Source organism: Schistocerca piceifrons, chromosome 7 (genome assembly GCF_021461385.2).
Source record: "Schistocerca piceifrons isolate TAMUIC-IGC-003096 chromosome 7, iqSchPice1.1, whole genome shotgun sequence".
In the NCBI taxonomy this organism is placed as follows: Eukaryota; Metazoa; Arthropoda; class Insecta; order Orthoptera; family Acrididae; genus Schistocerca; species Schistocerca piceifrons.
In genome coordinates this window covers 40041327-40066445 of record NC_060144.1, presented here as the reverse complement: position 1 = coordinate 40066445, position 25119 = coordinate 40041327, and the positions used below count along the sequence as shown (strand labels likewise).

Genomic DNA, 25119 nt, shown 5'->3' with positions numbered 1-25119 from the left:
ACCCTTTGCAATGTCGTCCTGTACACAGACTGTGACACATAACAGTGGAAAGTGCCCGAAGTCCTTCCCTTCCTGTAAACTGATAAAGCATTCTCGCAGACCTCATCGCATCGGCCTATCACCCTCACATCAGTTTTCAGCGAAATCTTTGGAACTATTGCTATCCAACGAGTCAATCAGCACCTTGCAACCCACCTACCCATTCCCAAGCTCCAATGTGGCTTCGTCCCAACTCTTGCATCGGCAACCAACTGTAGGAATGGAACCGTCACATTTATCCCCATTGATATCCTAAAATCATTCAAGCATGTATCCCATTCGGGACTGCTCTTCAAGCTACATACCTATGCACTCACAGTTCACTATGCCCGCCTAACAGCATCCTTCGTTTATCACCATCCTACATATGTCACAATCAACCATGTCTGCCCGTGTATCTTTCACTCCACAGAGGTTGTGCCTCAAGGCTCTGTCCTTTCACCCCATCCTTTACAAGCCACTCCTAACGCACTTGCTGCAATATGCTGACGATACCGCCTATCCAGCCACTCATCACACCCTCCAATTCCTCCATACCTCCCTCCAAAACCACCTGAATCCCCTAATCGATTGGTGCATTACGTGGAAACTTCAATTAAACCCACATAAAAGCCAAGTCACCATATTTGGTCACACCGACTTGGGTTTCGGTCCAGCAAATTTGCATCTCTCCCTCCACGACCTACCCTCTGACCAAAACAGTAAAGTACTTAGGACTAACTCTCGACAGAAAACTAACAAGGAACGTACATATTCTCACCCTCCAACACAAAGCCAGAAACCCACTAAAACTACGAAAACTACTAAAAGGCTGAACGTGAAGTCTACATCCTTCTACCATTGTCCTCACCTCTAATCCTATTTCCGCCCCACAGTAACCTACGTCAATGTTTCCTGAATCTCAGCCTGGTCTAAATTCTATGTCCCTTGAAATCCTGGAAAGACGTACACTTACGCCTCGCACTCCGCATCCGCCTACCTTCCTCAACTCGTATCCTGTACCACCTCATCCTCTTTCCACACTTTCTCTTCATAGAACACCTTCGCGCCGGATTCATCAGTCGCAAAACCCAATGTCAGCACTCAACTTACCATCCACTAATAACCAATCCAGGTACCCGTCTGCGTCACTACATCCATGTTCCATCTTCCGTGCACTCCATGCCTTATCCATCCTCTCCTGACGCGATTTTAACCAGCTCCTACCCCCCCCCCCCCCCCAACGATGAAATCCGTCCCGAAATGTACCCTCTTCCCGTCCCTAACCACAACGCTCCACCTCATACCATCTTCCCATTTTCTCCTCCCGCCTCCATCTATCGTGCTGACGCATAGTTCTATAGGACCCCATACTCATCATCGCACCTTCATCATGATAAGTTTTTCATGTGTAACTTAGCATAACCATTACACCATTGCACCATTCATCAGCGACTATTTTAGCTGTAATATAGAATCGTCAAGCAAGTTTTAAAAACCATCAGTTCTTTGCACGAATGTATATTTTACAAAATCTTTGTTTATTGTCACATGTTTTCATGTAAAAGTCGTCTGTATCGTCCACCTATGTATTTTTTCGTATAAAATCATTTGTTATTGTCACCTTTCATATAGCAGGTGATCAAAAAGTCAGTATAAATTTGAAAACTTAATAAACCACGGAATAATGTAGACAGAGAGGTAAAAATTGACACACATGCTTGGAATGACATGGGGTTTTATTAGAACAAAAAAAAATTCACAAAATGTCCGACAGATGGCGCTGGACAGCAAAACGTCAGTGACTGCGCATGACAATCGTGTATAAAAGGAGCTGTAATGAGAGAGAGAATCAGATGCGCCAGCAGTTGCAGCATGTTGACGTTACCTGAAAAGGCGCTTTTAGTGAACCTGTATTATCAGAATGGGGAATGTGCTAGTTCAGCGTTACGATCCTATCACCATAGGAAGGGGATTCGAACGAATAAAGGTCCGTTGACAAATGCAGCTGTGGTGAGAATGATTTCAAAGTTCGAAGCCACGGGTTGTTTAGACGATAGACCCCATAGTGGCCGACCGAGCACAAGGCGTAATGCTGCTGAGACAATTCAGGAAGAAATGGAGACTGTAGCGGGTTCGTCTATGCACGGGGAAGTCAGCGCTCGTGCAGTCGCACGTCGCACCGGCATTCCATACACTGTTTGGTTGGCACTTAGGTGTACCCTCCGATGCTATCCGTACAAAATCCATCGGCATCATGAACTGTTACCTGGCGATTTAGTGAAGCGGAGGGCATTTGCGGTGTGGGCGTTTCAAAAGATGGCGGAAGATGACGATTGGTTGAGTAACGTATTGTGGACCGACGAAGCTCATTTCACGCTCCGAGGGTCTGTCAGCGCCAACAACTGCAGAATTTGGGCTACCGAAAATACTAGAACTGCCGTGGAAACTCCATTGCACGACGAGAAAGTCACGGTATGGGTTTGATTTACCACATCTACCGTTATCGGGCCTTTCTTCTTCAAGGAAACGCGTGATTCTGGTTTTGTAACTGCTACCGTGACGGGTCAGAGGTACGCCGATATGTTACAAAATCGCATCATCCCCAGCCTGGCTGTTAAACACCTGCCGGAACGTACGATGTTTATGCAGGATGGCGCTCCACCCCATATTGCAAGACGCGTGAAAGATCTCTTGCGCGCGTCGATTGGTGATGATCGTGTGCTCAGCCGCCACTTTCGTCACACTTGGCCTTCCAGGTCCTCAGACCTCAGTCCGTGCGACTATTGGCTTTGGGGTTACCTGAAGTCGCAAGTGTATCGTGATTGACCGACATCTCTAGGGATGCTGAAAGACAACATCCGACGCCAGTGCCTCACCATAACTCCGGACATGCTTTACAGTGCTGTTCACAACATTATTCGTCGACTACAGCTATTGTTGAGGAATGATGGTGGACATATTGAGCATTTCCTGTAAAGAACATCATCTTTGCTTCGTCTTACTTTGTTATGCTAATTATTGATAGTCTGACCAGATGAAGCGCCATCTGTCGGACATTTTTTGAACGTTTGTATTTTTTTGGTTCTAATAAAAACTCATGTCATTCCAAGCATGTGTGTCAATTTGTACCTCTCTATCTACATTAATCCGTGATTTATTCAGTTTTCAAATTTATACTGACTTTTTGATCACCCGGTATTTTAACCGTTTTTAAAAACAGTTTAAGTAGTCTTTTGGTGAATATCGGTTTTTATCCGCTGCCCCAGGCCCTCATTGAGGGGAACTGAAATAAGAAAAAAGAAAAGCTCCAGCAGCCAGTCGCAGTCTCTGCTTCTCGCTGGTCCCCCACCTGTTGGAGCAATGCCGGCCCTGCGGCAGGCCGCGTCGCTCCGCAACGCCGGCCAGAAGCCGCCAGCACTCTCCCTGGTACCCAGTGCTACGGCGTAGTAGTGCCCCAGTCATTACGTCACCATCTACGTCACGACGTGCGTCACGATCCAAATCACGACAGACTCTTGGTGTTGCTACGTTCGGATTGATCGAGGACGATCATATCCGTTGTTATATACACATGTGGAACTTTACCTTTCGTTGGTTACACTACATTATTAGTTGGCAAACTAGCTATGGATTCATCAATCTTTGCGTGCAATACACTACAGCCCAACCTACAGACATCAGTAGAACTGAGGAAGAAGTTCTGTCTGCACTTTTCATCAGACTTTCTCCGATCTGCGTGACAGTTTCCCTAACAGAGAAACTTTTCGAGCAAGCAAAGGAATTTGCGAACAAATAGCAGTTTTACCACTTGTAACCTCCCCCTGTTTCGCACCAAACCATATTATTCGCATACGCTGTAGGTAAAGTTATATTTTAATTATTTTAGCATAATATAAATCTCTCCTTCTTGTCATGAGACTCATTGTTGTCTACTTCCGTTATTGTGAAAACTACTAAATGATAACATCTCCTCTCTTAAATGCTGGAATTCATTAATTAAATCACTCAATTTATAAACATTTATGACATGAAACACTGTGTGCCATTCTGCCACTCATCTCCGGCCTCGCTACTGAGCAACCTCTCTCTCTAGACTCTCACATCCGACTTCCTCCCACGGACTCCAACACTCGACCACTGCTTACCCACTCGCACATTGTTAACTGCACTGCAGTCTTTGCTTAAACCATGTATGATCTCTACATAGCGCATAATCGATGCTATGTAAGGGTACTGTACCCTTATATATCCCCACCAAAATAATACTTTAATACGAAAAAAAATGTAATAGTGATATTAGATTTGAATATTAAAGTAGAAAAATATATAGAAAAACAAAAAAGAAAAAAATGTAAAATTACATTATTTAGTCAAAACTATTTGCTTATTAATGGAGAACCTCAAGTCATTAAGAATAATTCTCATTTGTGTAAGGAAAAAGGTGTTTAAGAAATTCAACTATCACTTAATCACGGTACATTAGTCAAATTATATCATTAAATCACTCCCTAATTACCAACAAGATAAGTCAGGTTAATCGCAAATGCTTGTGCACACTGCATAATGTCATTGAATTTGCATAGAAACATGAAACACAATGCTGTAACGTCCCAAATAACTAGTATGGCTAACTGTGATACACGAATAACAAGTGTCTATTAGCTTGCTCATGAATATTTTATTTGTAATGAATGAAATACTAATGATCAGATAGTCACTGTATTGAATGAATAGAAACATAGGCCTAACTGAATGAATGTGATCAAAAAATAAACAAAATAAACAGACAACTCTAACTACTACACAGTATTCACAGGAAAATATTCTGTTACTACCCCACATAAATTAACACTCCAAGTGGCACCATATTTTGAAAATGCGATACTGTTATATTTATGGCACACAGTTTACAGGGTTAGTAATACAAGAAATTTGACAGAGGCACATACCTTGGAAAGTAATCCATAAACAAATAATCACCTTGGAAACACCTTTTTTTTACGTAGCACTTCATATCTAATTACTCTGCTTTAGATTCCTGCCTATAATTGAGTCGTAAATTACACGCAAACACGCTGGTTCACGACGCACTGGGCTGTGGCATCGCTGCCGCCGGGGATATACCACCACAATAACAATAACACTTTCACTGTTTACTCTGCTTTTTCACTTCCCTATATGATGCGATGCACAACACAGGTATTCGTAGCTTTCGATGAATTATAGGGCTGTGGCATCGAAGCCGCCGGGGACTGTAGACTCGTTGTCTCTGCAAGTTGGTGGAATTGTAGTAAAGGCGTCATATCAGCGACTCCCGCGCCGTGAAGCGTGTTGTTGTTGTTGATCAGCTGGCCGCCGACGTCAGCATCCCATGGTTCCGCGTTCCACACAGCTCGCCAACCTTCGACCATAGATACTAATAGACTGGGCAAGCAGTGCAGCGGCTATACATCTGTCGTGGCTGCAACATAGAATCACGTGACTGTTGGCAGAACGTCGGCGGGAGTTCAAGGCAGCATTCTGATTCCTGATTTCACTTCCAGTATTTCTCAGTGGATTTCCTGCTAACTTCACCACATTAAATGTAGCTTATGTAAACATAGTTAGAAGTGATAAATTATTGCGTAACCACTGTACAAATTTAGTTTTACAGCCATTACGTCACAATGAACTTTGTGAACTTCTGAAACACTTTCGATGTTCGGCAATATATTCGCCGCGAATATTTCAGTGTTACCAATTATGAGATGCATTCTCTACTAACAGTACGCGTTATGCACTGCATAAAATGTAAATATTGCGTGTGTGTGTTTTAGTGCCTTGGTTGTAGAAAGTGTTATAGACTTCATAAATAGGCATAAACAACGAAACCTGTAACGTAAACACACGTGTTCACATCGAATGTAACGAACTCAATTGTGTCGTTCACCCACAAAACGTAATGCAGTTTCATTTGAAAGCTCTTTTTTGGTTTAAACAGTTTGTTTCGTAGATGTATCAAATAAGATATCTACAAAATCAGTACCCACTTACATGAATACTTGTTCCACAGATCATGAATACGGTACTTCACAATGATGTGTCAGTTTAATGAAAGCTAGACCTATCATTACATGACAATTCTTCCAATCACTTATTTATACCTAAAAAATCGTCTACTGAGTAGGAGCTGTCATTCATAGATTCTTTTAGTTTGATTTTAAATGCTGGTTGGCTATCTGTCAGGCTTTTAATGCTTTTTGGTAAATGACCAAAGATTTTTGTAGCAGCATATTATTTATCCCATACATTACAGCTTATTATCTGGAAACTAATGTAGGCCATACAACTACCTTTTTGCAAATGGTATTTAGTATTTGTTTCTGATATTCGTATGTTTTGTAACTGGGAAGTACAAAATAAAACTAAACCCTGATGAGAAATCAAACCCCTAACTTGTTTTTGCAAATTATTCTTTAAAATAATACCAGCATAATTCACCCCTTTTTGTACCAAAGTAAGATTTAATCCAGGCTAGTAAAAATCATCCTTTCTTCTTATGTAGTAGCAATACACATTGCCATTGCTTTTGGAGTGGGAAGGGTTATTGGTAATAAATATGTCTCTCTCTCACACAGACACAAGGTGTGTATGTGCGGATGGATATGTGTGTGTGTGTGTGTGTGTGTGTGTGTGTGTGTGTGTGTGTGCGCGAGTGTATACCTGTAGTTTTTCCCCCCTAAGGTAAGTCTTTCCGCTCCCGGGATTGGAATGACTCCTTACCCTCTCCCTTAAAACCCACATCCTTTCCTCTTTTCCTCTCTTTCGTGACGAAGCAACCGTTGGTTGCGAAAGCTTGAATTTTGTGTGTATGTTTGTGTGTCTATCGACATGCCAGCGCTTTCGTTTGATAAGTCACATCATATATATATATATATATATATATATATATATATATATATATATATATATATATATATTCAAACTGCTTCGAACAGATGCGTGTGTGCGCAGTAGGCTTGAAATCTTTTCGTTTCACTGCCTGTATCCACATCTGCCTGCTCCCTTCATCCTTTGGAAACCTATACGAAAGAGAAGAAGCAGCTTTGTAGCTTACCATTTCAAGAAATATATACGATTGCAATGTGCGCCTGGAAACACACACAGCACTTCAAACCGCCAATTTACGTAACTGTGGCGTTCTGGGTAAGGATATGATACACACAATAGTTTATCAGTATTAAAGAAATGCCGCTAAATTATACTAATAATACTTACACGTGAAATTTAATATTACTTCCCTTCACAAAACGCTCGGTACAACCATAAGCACAACAGGATACCACCATTGTTTTGCCAATAGTCACGTGGTATAGCAGTAGAAATGTTGGTGCCACGAAATATACGTCATGACCAGTCTACCAATATCTATGGTCGAAGTCGCCAACCTGACAGGCTAGCGCAGCGCTGGAACAGGCGACAGTCGCGTTGCGTACTACGTCCTCGTAGAGGTTGGTACATCCTCTACTGCAGTTGTAACTTCCACCCACGGACTCCAACACTCGACTACTGCTTACCCACTCGCACATTGTTGTCTGTACTGCAGTCTTTGCTTAAACCATGTGTGATTTCCGCATAGTGCATAATCGATACTACGTAAGGGTACTGTACCCTTACACATTGTATCGGTGCTATAGATAACACATGTAAGGATGTTTCGTGTATTTAATTATAGTTCCCTTTATTACAATCAGCTTGAGTATTTGGTCGTAATGATAGACATTGGATCATGTCGAAAAGAAGGAGACAGGGAATCTTACACAAATCGGAAATAGGCAACTTACTTAGGTGAACCGTCGTGCCAAACACATAATGCAACCGCACTCAAAAATTGAAGCACGCCGGGATTTACACTAGAGAATTTTCAATTAAGACTGTGGCTGGTCAGAAGAGTCTCAGAATACAGTTTTGCACTTCCGACGCAAGTTTTTAGACCACTCTGCCAACTAATTACAGTTAAAGTGGCTACGTGTGGCAAACTAGTTATAACAGCTTGAAACTTCCTGGCAGATTAAAATTGTGTGCCCGACCGAGATTCGAACTCGGGACCTTTGCCTTTCGCGGGCAAGTGCTCTTCCAACTGAGCTACCGAAGCACGACTTACGCCCGGTACTCACAGCTTTACTTCTGCCAGTACCTCGTCTCCTACCTTCCAAACTTTACAGAAGCTCTCCTGCGAACCTTGCAGAACTAGCACTCCTGAAAGAAAGGATATTGCGGAGACATGTCTTAGCCACAGCCTGGGGGACGTTTCCAGAATGAGATTTTCACTCTGCAGCGGAGTGTGCGCTGATATGAAACTTCCTGGCAGATTAAAACTGTGTGCCCGACCGAGACTCGAACTCGGGACCTTCGCCTTTCGCGGGCAAGTGCTCTACCATCTGAGCTACCGAAGCAGCACGACTCACGCCTGGTACTCACAGCTGTACTTCTGCCAGTATCTCGTCTCCCACCTTCCAAACTTTACAGAAGCTCTCCTGCGAACCTTGCAGAACTAGCACTCCTGAAAGAAAGGATATTGCGGAGACATGGGTTATCCACAGCCTGGGGGACGTTTCCAGAATGAGATTTTCACTCTGCAGCTTGTTGTTCGGATAATATGTTGACAGACGCTTACTTAAAAACGAATGGGGAACCGTATGATACACGGGAACAACCGATACCTTCGTTGTCTTCACACCTCGAAGTGACTTCAGAACTGGCAGGTTTGAATGCTACACAGCAGCTGAAGCGTTACTACATAACCCGTTTCGTTGACTTTCGGGGTTGATATCCACTTTTACGTTCCTCAACAGCATCGCTTACGTGTCGGTGCTCCTATTAATTCAGACTGAGAGGAAGATCAGCTGGGTGACATATCTGACAGCCACAGCAATATGTCAGTACAAAATTACCGATCTGAATTTTATGTCATATGTAAATCATTTTGCACATTAGCTAGAGACATATAATGAGTTTAATATGATACAGAAAAGCAATCATCATGTATTTCTTTGTTTCATCCCTCTGGCTGTCTGCTTGGAAGAGTGTTTGTCGTCTGCTGGAGTCTTTGTATGTCTTTGGACTTGGTGAAAGTGTCCCTGAACGTAGGAACAGCTTAGCCAACTTTTGTGTACAACAAAGGAGAACACTTCTGGGTCAGAGAGAAAACGGTGAACGATGATCGGTTGCTTTTGTTACGTTGGCATGCGTAGGAAGTGCGTATGTTTGCGCGACGACTTCTGGTCAGTGGTAGGGAGTGTGGGTGGGTAGCGAGCAGCGTCACTGCGTTGCGAATCGTCAAAGCGGTAACATGTAGTTTCAGTCACTGGTGTTGCAATTTTGTGAATGTGTAAGTTTCAGCTTAACTGAGATCTTCATTCATTTCCTAGAAGGTTTCAGCTATTATACACTGCTGGCCACCGTAAATGCAACACCAAGAAAGACAAGAGGTAGCACAACAAAATTTATTTTGTAGATAACATGTTGACCAAGTATCAAATGATTACGTTTACAGACGTCTGTGACATGTGGTTCCTGCCAGAATCAGTAGCCAGAGTAGCCGCCATTGTTGGAGATCACTGCTGCCACACGTCTCGGCATTGAGTCAAAGAGACGTTGGATGTGTTCCTGGGGTACAGCAGCCCAAGCAGCTTCCACACGTTGCCAAAGATCATCTGGTGTGGCAGCTGGGGATGTAATCTGGGTCACTCGTTGAGCAACCATAAACCACATGTTTTCTACCGGCGAAAGATCCGGAGAGCGAGCCGGCCAGGGAAGCAATTCAATCTGGTTATTGACGAAGAACCTTTGGACAATGCGTGCCACGTGTGGTCGCGCATTATCCTGTTGAAATATGGCTGTGGCCGAGCCCTGAAGGTACGGAAGGACAACTGGCTCCAGCACCTCGGATATGTAGCGCCGGCTATTTAAAGCACCGGCGATGCGTACTAGAGGCGTGCGAGAGTAATATCCAATACCGCCCCATACCATAATACCCGGTGGAAGACCAGTGTGGCGGTGCATAATGCAGCTGTCCAGCATCCTCTCTCCACGGTGTCTCCACACTCGAATCCGACCATCGTGGTGCTGCAGACAGAAGCGTGCCTCGTCAGTAAAGACAACGTCGTTCCATTCTGCCGTCCACATCCGTCTGTCATCACACCATTGGCGACGGAGACGTCTGTGGTTCTGCGTCAATGGTAGACGAAGCAATGGACGTCTTGCGGACAGACCACTCTGCTGTAAACGGCGTCGAATGGTACGCGCAGACACTGGATGATGCGTTACAGACGCAATGTGCTGTGCTATGGTTCGGGATGTCACTGAGCGATCCGTCACTGCCATGCGCACAATTTGCCTATCAGCACGTGCAGTGGTGCACCGAGGTGAATGCGATCGACCACGTCGGTCCGTCGTATCCTCCTGCATCCAACGGTCACATATCCGCATTACAGTTGTTTGGTTTCGTCCAACACGACTAGCGATTTCTCCGTATGATAATCCACAATCTCGGTAAGCCACTATCCTTCCTCTGTCGAACTCGGATACTTGATCAAACGATGTTCGCTGTTGTCTACGAGGCATTACTGATCGTCTTGTGAAACAACCACTAGGTAAACACACGTGCCGAACGTACACTCGTCGAAACCGCCAAGCCTTAAATGGCGCTATGAGGTGGCGCCACAGTCGCGCGTGATGTGCGTCTGCGCTGAAATTCTAATCAGTTGCATATCTCATCGCTGCAAGCCCGTGGTGTAAATTTCACTTGATTCGGATGCTTCCTTCAGGGTGTTGCATTTACGGTGGCCAGCAGTGTATAAAAACTCCAGGCACCTTGCGTAGGCAGGAATTGGCAATAATTTCAGGATATTTGTAATTTTCAGCAGTGTTTTCGTTGCGCCTTATAAATTTGTGACTGTGCGGCACTAGGCCACGTGGATCTACGAGCCTAACTGGAGTCCTGAATAAATCGTGTAACTGATGATGAGCAGTACGCATGGTTTTGATATTCGGCGGGTATGCTAAAAAAAGGCTACTGTGTTTTGAGCAGATCTCAGTGAGTTTCTGGTTCTGCTTGGTGGTAACCGTTACCACATATTTGTTCTCGAGATTGCACTTTAATATTCTGTAGCAGCAAATGAATCAGTTTCCTTGCTTAAATAAATTCTCATACATTATTGTTTGCTTTCATGATCTTCCTCGTCGTGAATATTTTTAAAATTTCACCGATTTCTTCGCAGTGGCTAGTCACGTAGTCAGTAGCGATTTTGGGTCTGTCCTACCTTTTGGAAGAATTCTTCACAGGACGCAGTTCCTGTTCATTGTTCTTAATTGCAATCTAGCGTAATTTTTTTAAATTTGGAGTTAATTTTCTGTTAAAATATTCGACCATCGAGGCTAATATCTCTCTAAACCAATTTAAATCTTGTTTCCTTTATTAAATTATTGAACAACCTCTTTCTCTGTGATGAGTGGTTAGTCTCAATGTGTGCTTGTGTGTGCCATCTTTTCCACGACACTTACAATTTCAAATAATTGTGCTATTCACGTACGTTTTCTTCAGTCAGTTCTAGGCGCTTCAGTCTGGAACCGCGCGACCACTACGATCGCAGGTTCGAATCCTGCCTCGGGCATGGATGTGTGCGATGTCCTTAGTTAGGTTTGAGTTGTTCTAAGTTCTAGGGGACCGATGACCTCGGATGTTAAGTCCCATAGTGCTCAGAGCCATTTGTAGCATTTTTTTCAGTCAGTTGTACTGGAAATATTTATTATGAATACTACATGGTGGATTAAGATTCTTCTATTAAATATACGTTTGTTCTTCTGCTTCCTTTTCTAAAGATTTAATCCTGAAATAAACTTATAGTAAATGACACTGCTGACATTCAATAGCTCACCTGCTATTTCTCGAATTCCTATCGAGGCTATTCCAGCCCAGTTTAGCTCACACATATACGATTTTTAATACATTTAAGGACATTTTCCAAGCTGATTCTCCTACAGAATTAATCAAGGTATATCGGACTCCATTAATTTTTCCTCAATTAGGGCCTGTCAAATAACTGTTTTTCTTTTTCATTCAAATGTTCAGGGTGATTACATGTTGGATCAGTTCAGATGGTGATCCGAGATATCTTCGGTAATAAAATCCCAGTTTAAAGACACGTAATAATGTACCACGAAACGTAGCAGAATAAATTTCCATCAGCGAACCTATTTAATAAGCAGGTACGTTACACAGTTTACAGTTTACTTCACTTCCGTACGCTGGCAACACAGATCTCAGTATCAGCAGTTAATAGCTGTAATAACAACACATGATAATTAACGTTATAATTTCTAATATTTTTCCCTTGTTTTGTTTACACGGTTAATTTTTTAGTGTACTGCTTGCCTTTTTCGGTTTACATTGTCACAAATAAAAGAATAATGTTGAATAGGACATGTGAGTAATTATCTTCATTCCTTATAAATTTGGTTAAATTTTTTGTTAAAATAGCTGCAATTAACTGGAAAAATAATTTTAATTTTGCGCCAATTTCTTCCCATACGTTATTTTGAAACAAAGTGCCCTTATACTTGGGTTTTTTCAAATCATAGAGGCACTGATGTTGCGAGACTAATTTCCAGTTTTCTTTGACTTAACATTTTACGGCAACACTTGGTAGACGGTCTGCACTGGACCGTTCCCGTCGCGGCGCTGCGCTGCACCTGCCAGAGCTCCCTCTCCCCCTCCCCCCCGCCCCCGCCCCCCACCCCCCACGGACTGTACACGCGCTGCCACGCAGACCCTCCCGCAGTAGCGCGTCCTGCTGCTTCCACAGGCCGCTGGCTGTTGGGCCTCGGTCACGCACCTTAACACAGCAGCCAAATAGTTCCTGTTCTAAATATATATGACTTGCAACTGTCATGGAGAACGCCACAGTATTCAGAATAAACTAACACTGCCGTTTCCGCACTTACACAGATCTACTGGGAGTATGACAATTTCGTCATGTCTCTAAATAATGCGGCAACGGCCTTCCCGCGGTGGATACACCGGTTCCAGTGAGATCACCGAAGTTAAGCGCTTTCGGGCGTGGTCGGCACTTGGATGGGTGACCATCTGGGCCACCATGCGCTGTTGCCATTTTTCGGGGTACACTCAGCCTCGTGATGTCAATGCAGGAGCTACGCGACCGAATAGTAGCGGCTTCGGTCAAGAATACTATCATAACGACCGGGAGAGCGGTGTGCTGACCCCACGCCCCTCCTATCCGCATCCTCCACTGAGGATGACACGGCGGTCGGATGGTCCCGGTAGGCCACTCGTGGCCTGAAAACAGAGTGCTCTAAAGAATGCACCATCGTTCCACTATCAATGCATATGCAATACAGCTGTTCGTTACAGCTCCTATCGTCCAGTTACCCCAACTCTATAATGATTTTGTTTTTTTTATAAACATGTCTGTAACGCCGTGTCTACCCATCCCACAATATAAATAACGAAAGCCATATACAGTTTTTCCAAGGGGTTTACGACGATCTCTCTCTCTCTCTCTCTCTCTCTCTCTCTCTCTCTCTCTATCAACCTTCAGTGCATATCTCCATCACTTTGGATTCAGATGGTGCTGTGATTCGAATAGATAAGTCATCATAGCTTTCTAGAAGAGTTTCCAACAAAACTCTCCAGACACTTCTATCCAATGCTTGTCACATTTCGACTACATTCTAAGAAGATATCCTTTATAATCATATCGTATCCAAAATTTTTACTGACTATTTGACATTTTTCACATTTTTCGATAATTACCCATTTTTCCAATATTCCATACGAAAATTTACTAGTGTATACATGGTGTTACTGCCTACATACCGAGGTTTGATTTGCAGTTTTTATTTCTACCATCCAGATTTGATGCAGAGTCACAACTCAGTGTATCTATTTATTCCTACACATGTCGGCACTAAGTGCCAAAGCCAATGTTAAAACACACACATGCACATCCATGGGTTACTTTGGTTGTAAACACACATAGCTCAGGTACGCTATTCCGTCTATTGACTTCAATCACGACTCCCCGTCCCTCCTTACACCATCTCAGGAAGTGTTGTCAGAGGAGGTGTTGGGGAAAGTGGCAGGAGGCTGGCGGTGGAAGGATTCTCCTTTGGAACAGTATTCTCGACCATATGTGGGTGGATCCATACTGAGCATTATCCAGGAATTATTGCATAGATGGATCCAACCCATGCATTACACATGTCTTTGCACACGTGGATCTAGCCTAAGCAATATTTCGTAATGTACCACATGCTGGCTCCAGCTCAAAAAATCCTTGATGTACCTGCATGCTGGATCCAGCCTGAACAATATTTCTGGACATAGTGATGGTGGGCGCAACTTGTGGACAATACTTCAAATCATAAATTGGTGGATCCAATCAGAACATTATCAGGACAACTCTGGGTTGTAATATCATGACTGTAAGGAAAAAATACATTGATACTTACCACAAGCTGTCACATGGAATGTAAGCAAGAATTTGGAGCAGGCGCCAAGGAGGAATTGATAGCAGTTTACAGGTGACAGGGGGAGGGTGGGGGGGGACACAATATCGCTGTCTGCCATACTGCACAACTACTGGACTGCCAAGAGGCACAGTATTGGAAGTCTGTGATGCAGGGTGGTGGGGAGAGGGAAGGGGAACGGATCGGAAAAAGAGGGTAGTAGGATAAGAGGATTCAGATGGCTCACGTAGTGAAGCAGCCATTGATAATGACCATGTTACGTTCAGCTGCATGGTTCACCACACAGTGGTCTGCTTTGCTGTGGCCATTCATCCTGGTGGACAGCTGGTTTGTAGTCATAGTGACACTAAAGGTGTGCAGTGAGCAGAGATGATATATGACATGGATACTTTTACAGGTGATGTGGCCTCTGATGGGTTGTATACGGCTGTGACAGGACTGGAATAGGAAGTGGTGGGTGGGTGGATAGGGCAGGTCTTACACCCAGGTCTTCCACATGGATATGAAGCTTGTGGCATATGTTTGGACTTAGGAGAGGCATAGGAATGGACTAGGGCGTTGTGGAGATTGGTTGAGAGGTAGAGCAACACTTCAGTACAGTTGAGAAGGATACTGGGTAGGATGTCTTGGAGATTGGGCAGAGACAGAACACCACTTTAGGAGAGGTGGAAAGGATCTTGGGTAGGGTGTCCCTCATTTCAGAGCAAGATGATATGTAATCAAAGCCCTAGCATAGCATATGATTAATTTTTTCCAGTCCAGGGTGGTACTAGGTCATGAAGGGGCACTGGTTCTTGGGACTGGTGTGAGAATTATAGGTGTGAGGAGAAATGGTATGGGAAATCTTTTTGCAGATTTGGTCTGACAGATAGAGACTGTATGTGAAGGCCTTGTTTGAGACCCTCAACATACTAGGCAAGTTGGTCGTTGTCAAATGCAGGTACGCCATCCCCAAGTGGACAGGCTGTGTGGGTGGATTTTGTGGTGTGGAAGGGATGACAGCTATAGAAATGCAGGTACTGTTGGTGGTTGGTAGGTTTTATGTGGAAAGAGGTGGGGAGATCAACGTCCAAAAAGATAACAGACTGGGCTGAGGAGGGCTATGTGAAGTGGATGGCAAATAAGTTGTTTGGGTTGTGAAGGAATGAGGATAGGTTGTCTTGGATTTAAGTCCAGATCATGAAGACATCGTCAAAAAACCTAAACCAGAGTGGATTTTGGCTCCCTCTAAGTCTAGTAAGGTCTCCTCTTGATAGTCCATCAACAGGTTTGTATAGGAATTTAAATTAAGGCTTTCCTTCCATCCCACAAACATGTGATGTTCTCCTTTGCTACTATTCTCTACAGCATTGCTCTTCTCAATGTCCGTTCTTCCTCTTCTGTCCTGTGTTTATTCATGACCTTCACTCAACATACACTGCCGAGCCAAACTGTATCAATGATCATCTGTGTGCACACACAGCCTTATGGCCATGTGGAGTGTGGATATAGCATTCGAGTTTTTCTCAGTGATAATCATATTTATTCTCAGTGATACCTCCCTCACCCTAAAATAGTTTATTTTACCTGTGCCACACGAACTTGTGATTCCCGACCTAACTGATCCCTCTGCCCCCTTTGTTGCCTTATCCCAACACACACACACACACACACACACACACACACACACACACACACACACATTCCCATACCTCATCAGTTCCTTTTCTCCCACGTTTCTGTACGTTTTTAACGTATTTATGCGTATGATTACGTGGTTCCAAGGTTTTGTTTGTATTTTTACGTATTTGTGCGTAGTTTTACGTAGCTGTGCATGTTTTGGCGTATATTTACGTATTTTATTCACGTCTCTTCTCTTAACCAGCTCCCCTCACAACCATCTAACACCTTCTTTTGAGCATTACCGCCTCATTCCCGTTACTGCTACGCCATCGCTGTCACAAGAGACCCTGCTGATCTCTTTGCACCAGTTAAGTATCCCTTTCCCTGGCTAGAGCCCAACCCCAGTCCTAAGCCTGGTTGTTAAATGCTGCCTAAGTCATGGAATCCCCCAACTCTCTTACCATAAAAATTTTTCTCTGGCTCGCATCCCTCCTTTCACAATAGCCTTCACCTTTTAATATTCCAATCCCTAGCCTACACAAACCTGGTACTGCAAAACTACAGGCACACCAGAACTGCCTGTGCTCCCTACTGTACCGCTACTGTACAATCTGTGCAGCATACATCAAACTTGTGAAAATGAACCCCTTGCTCTCCAGCACCTGGACGAGCATTCCAGACACAATCTCCATAACTTATCCAACCTGCTGACATCCTGTGGCTATTTTGGGGCATCAGTATCCAACCCCTATCCTACCTATGGAGTTCATTCTCGTCAACCCCTCACCACACCTTTTCTCTGCCTACCTGATCTTCTCAAGCTACCACATCCCCCAATACTCCCAACCATCACTCCACCAAATCCAAAGTTCAAACATACCCGTAACACTGTTCTTACCCTTCTCACCAATATCCCCAGCCCGACATAAGTTTCAGTCCTATCCAAAAGCCGCACCTATAGCGCTCTACACCCAATTTTAACCATGCTGGACTCGTCAATGAACTACTCTCCTTCTCCCAATTGCTGCAGTGTAAACACTTCTTTGCCACCAGTTCCTCATCCCAAAGTTGAACACTCTCAGTTTATAACGCCATCCAACCGCGACCACCACCTCCCATCTAACCACCCACTGATCACCTTACATGAATTCCTTACCTCCAACTCCATCTCATCGCCCTTCCCCAGTCTCTGCCTATGAATACCAATCTTTCAGCAGACGAAAGGACGTCCACACACAACTTCAAAATCAAAACAAGTCCTGTGTTAATCATCCTATTTGCAGACAAAGTTTCCACCACTGTTATGAATTGCAGTGACTACCTGGCGGAAGGCTTCTACAAATTATCTGACTTCTCCACCTATAAACTCTGCCAGAGTGATCCCATCCCAGAAGTCCAGGATAACTTCCAGGCCCTGCTTAAATCCTTAGGCCCTTCCCAGAATCTCTCCCTTGAAACCACTTCCCTCCTTACCACTATGAAAACTCACACACACACATCTTCTACATACTCCCCAAAATCCACAAATCCAAAAATCCATGACACCCCTTTGTGTTTGTTATTGTGCCCCACTGAAAGAATTTCTCCATTATTGGCCAACATCATCAACCAGTTGCCTGTTATCTAGCCTCCCACGCCAAAGATATCAATCACTTTCTTTGCTGACTCTCCACCATCACCACCCCATTACTTCCTTGATCCCTACTCATCACTGTTAATGCCATCTCTCTATATGGCACCATCCCTCATGCCCACGGTTTTACTACTGTTGAAACACTACAAATCACAACGTCATCCAGACCCCAAACCCTATACCTCATTCCTAAAACACCTTACTAACTTTATCATAATGCACAACTACCTGTTATTTCAAGGGAAGGTATACAAACAAATCTGTGGCACAGCCATGTGCACCTGCAAGGCAACCTCCTATGCAAGCCTGTTTATGAGCCATCTAGCCTCCTAGCCATCTAGTCTAGCTTCCTAGCCTCCCAAAATGACAAACCGCTAGTCTGATTTAGGTTCATTGATGATTTCTTAACGATCTGGACTTAGGACTAAGACAATCTATCTTCTGTCATTCTCCCATCTGCTGCACCAGGTCGTCTTAAACTCAGAATGCCACTTTCCTGGATGTTGATGTCCTCCTCTCTGATGCCTTCATCCATACCTCTATCCAAATTAAACCCACGAACCAACAACAGTACCTGCATTTCAACAGCCGTCACCCATTCCACACCAAAAAAAACCTCCCATACAACCTGGCCACCCAGGGACGGTATATCTGCAAAGACTTTCCCAGTGTGATGAGGCGCTAACCAAAGCCTTCACAGACCGACTCTGGTGCAAAAATGGTTCAAATGGCTCTGAGCACTATGCGACTTAACTTCTGAGGTCATCAGTGACCTAGAACTTGGAACTAATTAAACCTAACTAACCTAAGGACATCACACACATCCATGCCCGAAGCAGGATTCGAACCTGCGACCGTAGCAGTCCCGCGGTTCTGGACTGAGCGCCTAGAACCGCTAGACCACCGCGACCGGCACAGACCGACTCTGTTGCCCAGTTTATTTGTCTTCACACCTCCAATCATCTGACCACTCCCAAGAATCACCCACAAAGGAATGCCAACTTTGTAACACAATATCCTTCCCACCCCTCCTAAAGCGGCGCTCCATCGCAAACGCAATGTCCTCAATATCCCAGTCCATTCCTATGCCAATCCTTATCCATAAGAATCTGGGTGTGTGGAAGACCTGCAAGACCTGCCGTATCCACCTACCCAGCATTTCCTATTCCAGTCCTGTTATACTCATATCCTGTCATACTCATATCCAACCCCATATGAGGCCAGGCCACCTGTGAAAGAAGCTATATCATATACCAGCTGTACTGCAATCATTACTCAGCTTTTTATGTTGGTATGACTACCTATGAGATGTACACTAGGGTGAACAGCCACAGCCAAACTGTTGCCAAGAGGAAACTGGCTGCTTCACTACCCAATCCATCTGGATCATCCCCTCCATCACTAGCTCTTCTGAACTGTGCAGATGGGTTTTATCCTTACAATAATTTCTGCACTCTCGAAATTATCCTGGCCTCAACATATGTTAACATACTGTGCTCCACTTAATACTTTCCACCCCCCTCTGTCACATCACTTCCTCCCAATTCTCGCCTCCCACCCTCTTTGTGCCCAGTGCTCTGCCAACACATCTACCCATCTTTCCCCACCACCGTCCATTTATGCTTCATTTCCCCGTCTCTTCCCCACCTCCCTGCCCCGCAGTCACCCCATGCTGTGGCTCTTGGCATTCTAGTCCCTGAACGCTCTGCCACACAGCGCTCTTCTCCCCTCCTGCCCATGAACTGCTATCTGTTCCCCTTTCTCGCCCGCCCCCCTCCTACAGATTACGGCTTGCAATCCATGTGACATTCCATTACGTATTTTTACGCGTCTTTTACCGTATCAGCCCCCTCACAACCATCTATCACCATATTTTGCCCATTTCGGCCTTAACACCGTTTTCCTTACGCCATCCCTGCCACAACTGATCGCTGATCCACATCTCCACACCATTTCACGAAAGTATCCCTTTCCCTGGCTAAAACCAAACATTCTGATTCTTACATGTTGCCTAGGCCATTGGTTTCAGGTAACAGCCGACTTCATCTCTAGATACGTATTATGTAGCGCAGAGCTACACACACACAGCATCTTTGGTCAGAAGCTTTAGGATTCTACAGGATTACACGAGTAATGTACAGAATAGTGACGAGATGTTGACGTGATGTCGAGAGCAACGAGTCGAAACTCGCGTAATTGGATAAACTGCGTAAAATCGTGTAAAATACGGAAGAAGTACGAAAATGGACGAAAAAGAAGTAAAATTGGAGAAAATACGAAAAATGAAAAATGTATAAATTTTCAAAAGAATGAGAATACTTACGTATCTGTGTGGATGTCGTCTCTACTGTTGCCTCGAATGATGTAGTTATAAACTGGTATTAATAAACATAATTCCAATGACTTTATGTTGCTCGAGTGCAGAGTGAATCCCTCCCACCCAAGTGTCTCAGCTATGAGAGATGATGATAAGGACGAGGAGGGAACGGGGGAGGAGGGCGAGAGGCAGGAGGAGGGTTGAGGGGAAGGACTGGATGCTTACCCTGCATGACCTTTATAAATTCCTCTGGCGGAGAGGGATTGAGGACACAAAGGATCCCAGGTACGTAACATGATCCCACATGTGTAACCTGATACCTCCATATCTTATCACTGATAAGAGGTCACCTTTGTTCTACAGCTTCACGTCTCAAGTATAACTATGTGGTATTTGCTACAAACTCTTATACTTTCGCCGATAGTTCAGAGACTATGAACCGCGGCCCTATCTGTTTTTCTTAAAAGAAATGGCATATGCCAATTTGTTACCGGTAACACATGTGGCTGATTACAAGTCTATTTCAATCCTACAAGTAGCAATGTTAACGTTATCATCTATGGGTATGGTAAATCGTTAATCGTTAATCATAGGATGAAATTTCTCACAGTTCTTGTCCTTTTCTTCAGCAAAGCCACTAAGTATCTTTGATTCCACGACTCTGTTTGCACTAGTGCAGCAGCCTTACAGTAGTGTCTGATGTACTGGCCACACCATCACCGTCGCGTCCTCAATACTGCGTGACTGATCGACGGAACCATTTTGTGAGCCTCCTCTTACCTCCGAGTATCCAGATTTTGTACTGCATCGGTCGTCTCTACATCCTCCTCCTATTATTTCGTCGTTGGTCTGCTTAGGTTGGTTCGGCCATCGTGAAGTCCGTGTCACCCGATGGTGTGACGCTCGTTTATGTGATACACTACTGCGCACTGACAGACTGGAGCGTTTAACCTAAATTTCCTGTTTGTGAGTTTCTCATAGTTCCTACTGATGGATGTTGCACTAGAAGAGACGGATTCGCAAAGGTCTGCTGCCTCGCAAAAGGCGATTGCTGACGGGTTGGGAACGCTAAGTTAACGATGCAGTATCACTAAAATTTGCGTATAAGTAGCTCAGTGTAACTCTACATGAGCCTGCAATTCCGACCAAACTAGCTAGGAGACAATTTTCGCTGACGACACCGTCCATCCAAAAAGTTCCAAGACTGATTTTACTCCTGGCGTACAAGCGATGCCGGCTCGGTAGTAACTACAACGGCAGCTTGAACTAGCTCGTTAGACACGTGCATACGACATTCAGCTCTGAGCAGGCAGTGCCAAGATATGCAGCCGTAGCACACTAGTTGTTTCTTCACATATCACAATGAAGCAACCAAGTAAACATCTCTAAATGAAGTGCTCGAGACATTCTGTGGAATGTTTTGAAGAAGAGATAAATGTGTGCAAATTTAACCCCGCTCACATTGACTCCCGAACAAAATAACGTCGCGTAGATGCCTGCCGCTGCTTGACTGGAATGAGAAAGCCGGACCATTCGTTTCTGGAATAAATCATCGCGGGTGACAACACGCGGTGTTTTCAGCACGAACCTTACAAGAAAAGACAAAGTGCAGAATAGTTCTTTGATGGGTCGTGATGCGAAGTGCAAAAAGGACGGGCGTGGCGGACAACATCTCAAAGAAGGGCTTACCTGAGAGTTTTACGTGGTTAAACGTTCGTTCTGCTCTATTAGAAAGGGCAAACAGAGAGAGAGAGAGAGAGAGAGAGAGAGAGAGAGAGAGAGAGAGACAGAAAGAGAGAGAGGTTATGTAGAACGTCTGAAGCATTGCACCACCTTAAATTTTCTCTATTATTTATTACTCCACTCTCCAAAATTTTGCAATATCGTAAAGCGCAAATTAATGATCCAAGTGGTGGAATTGGATTACGACTTAGCCGGCCGTGGTGGCCGAGCGGTTCTAGGCGCTTCAGTCCGGAACCGCGCAGCTGCTACGCTCGCAGGTTCGAATCCTGCCTTGGGCATGGATGTGTGTGATGTTCTTAGGTTAGTTAGGTTTAAATAGTTCCAAGTTCTAGGGGACTGATGACCTCAGATTTTAAGTCCCATAGTGCTCAGAGCCATTTTTGATTCCGACTTCGTGACTGCTCGCCGTGTTGACTCAACATAGGAGCAGTGCAGTGAGCGTCGATATATCTACCTACGTCGACAGTTCGACGACCAACTGCTGTGGACCGCACATTCCCTAGTCTATCAGTACCTGAACACAACATTAAGACAAACACACACAACAAAATACAGAGAAAACACATCACAACAGAACTTAGCGAACAGCAAAAGAATTTTTCCATACGCAACAGAATACCGAACAGGCTATACTAGAACAGTCTCCATTACGGAACCACTGATAGCCTTCAGAATGCAGCCTGTACATAAGCGTCTACTAGAAATACACTACTGGCCATTAAAATTGGTACACCAAGAAGAAATGCATCGTATTTATTGGACAAATATATTATATTATAACTGACATGTGATTACATTTTCACGCAGTTTGGGTACATAGATTCTGAGAAATCTGTACCCAAAACAAACACCTCTGGCCGTAATAACAGCCTTGATACGCCTGGGCATGGAGCCAAACAGAGCTTGGATGGCGTGTACACGTACAGCTGCCCATGCAGTTTCAACACGATACCACAGTTCATCAAGAGTAGTGACTGGCGTATTGTGACGAGCCAGTTGCTCGGCCACCATTGACCAGACGTTTTCAATTGGTGAGAGATATGGAGAATGTGCTGGCCGGGGCAACAGTCGAACATTTTCTGTATCCAGAAAGGCCCGCACAGGACCTGCAACATGCGGTCGTCCATTATCCTGCTGAAATGTAGGGTTGCGCAGGGATCGAATGAAGGGTAGAGCCACGGGTCGTAACACATCCGAAATGTAACGTCCACTGTTCAAAGTGCCGTCAATGCGAACAAGAGGTGACCGAGACCTGTAACCAATGGCACCCCACACCATCACACCGTGTGATACGCCAGTATGGGGATGACGAAAACACGCTTCCAATGTGCTTTCACCGTGATGTCGTCAAACACAGATGCGACCATCATGATGTAAATAGAACCTGGATTCATCCGAAAAAATGACTTTTTGCCATTCGTGCACCCAGGTTCGTCGTTGAGTACACCATCGCAGGCGCTCCTGTCTGTGATGCAGCGTCTATGGTAACCACAGCCATGGTCTCCGAGCTGATAGTCCATTCTGCTGAAAACATCGTCGAACTGTTCGTGCAGATGGTTGTTGTCTTGCAAACGTCCCCATCTGTTGACTCAGGGATCGAGACGTGGCTGCACGATCCGTCACAGCCATGCGGATAAGATGCCTGTCATCTCGACTGCTAGTGATACGAGGCCGTTGGAACCCAGCACGGCGTTCCGTATTACCCTCCTGAACCCACCGATTCCATATTCTGCTAACAGTCATTGGATCTCGACCAACGCGAGCAGCAATGTCGCGATACGATAAACCGCAATCGCGATAGGCTACAATCCGACCTTTATCAAAGTTGGAAACGTGATGGTACGCATTTCTCCTCCTTACACGAGGCATCACAACAACGTTTCACCAGGCAACGCCGGTCAACTGCTGTTTGTGTAAGAGAAATCGGTTGGAAACTTTCCTCATGTTGCCACCGGCCCAACCTTGCGTGAATGCACTGAAAAGCTAATCATTTGCATATCACACCATCTTCTTCTTGTCGGTTAAATTTCGCGTTTGTAGCACGTCATCTTCGTGGTATAGCAATTTTAATGGCCAGTAGTGAAGTATGCTGACTCTGGTAAACCAGTCCTCTCTTGATCGTCGACTAGGCTCTTGTGAATACTTCTGGCCAGATAGGGAAGTTCCAGTCAACGAACAGATCGGCAGAAGAGAGCCGAGTCTGGCCCTGATGAATCGACAGATGACAGCGGGCAGGATTACAGGCAGAGTGCCACCTCCAACCATCGGGAAGAGATTACTGAAATCGGGGTTTCCATGCGTCTTTCACCGCTGACACTACCTACAGGCAACGGAGACTTCCACAGGGTAGGGCCACAGTTAACTGGAACACTGAGAATCAGTCTACTGTGTTCAGAAATGGCGGTCCCATCGACGTAAACGTGTCTTTAGACGGCTTGATGGGAGATCACAGGAAGCATGAGATTCCCAAACCTCCCCTACTGTTCTAAACGTAGTGACGCGAGAGACAGGACATGGCTACAACACTGGTGTGATGATTGTCGAAGGCAGGGAGAACATTTGCTAGTATGTGGCACGAATGGTGAACGCAGGTGTAACAGCCTTCTTAAGTAGGGTACCAAATGCCATAGCTCCCACACAGCAGTTCACACTGGAAACGGCTTTAAGGGTGGACAGATCAAATAAGTCTCCAGCCAGACATCTTTATGAATTATACAGTATGTGTTTTAGGCATGTGAAGAAACTCCTCAAGGTAATATCGGTAGTCAATTTGCTTTTATGCAAGGAATCACACCCCATACTGATGTTGATGATGTACATCAGTTCCGAATGGAACAACAGTTTAATCATTCAACACCCGTTATGTGATGAAACCCCTCCACAAAGTATGATAAACACTGAACTGTTGCTTTATTTGTGGTAAGGTTCTATGGGACCAAACTGCTGAGGTCATCAGTCCCTAGGCTCACACACTAATTAGACTAACTAACGTACGCTAAGGACAACACACACACCCATGCCCGAGGGAGGACTCGAACCTCCGACAGGGGAGCCGCGCGAAGCGAACCGTGGCAAGGCGCCCCAGATCGCACGGCTACCCCGCGTCATGACGTAACAGTTCGCACGTTGGTGTACATTCGTCACACTAGCATTACACATCCATTTGCTTGGAGTAAAAGTGAGGAAACTTTGAATAATGTCCCTCTTTGTTAGATACAGAGAAAAGATAGCGACTTTAATGGTTCTTGTGTTCTACATAGCATCCGACCTTTTC

The 25119-nt window shown here is 44.7% G+C and overlaps 1 protein-coding gene and 1 pseudogene across 1 annotated transcript in view; both read left to right on the top strand.

Moving 5' to 3' along the window:
• The window catches only part of LOC124805409 (ras-specific guanine nucleotide-releasing factor 1-like), a 429611-nt gene that overhangs the window by 323136 nt on the left and 81356 nt on the right, over positions 1-25119 (top strand). The window lies entirely within an intron of this gene.
• Positions 13054-13171, top strand: LOC124709402 (annotated as a pseudogene).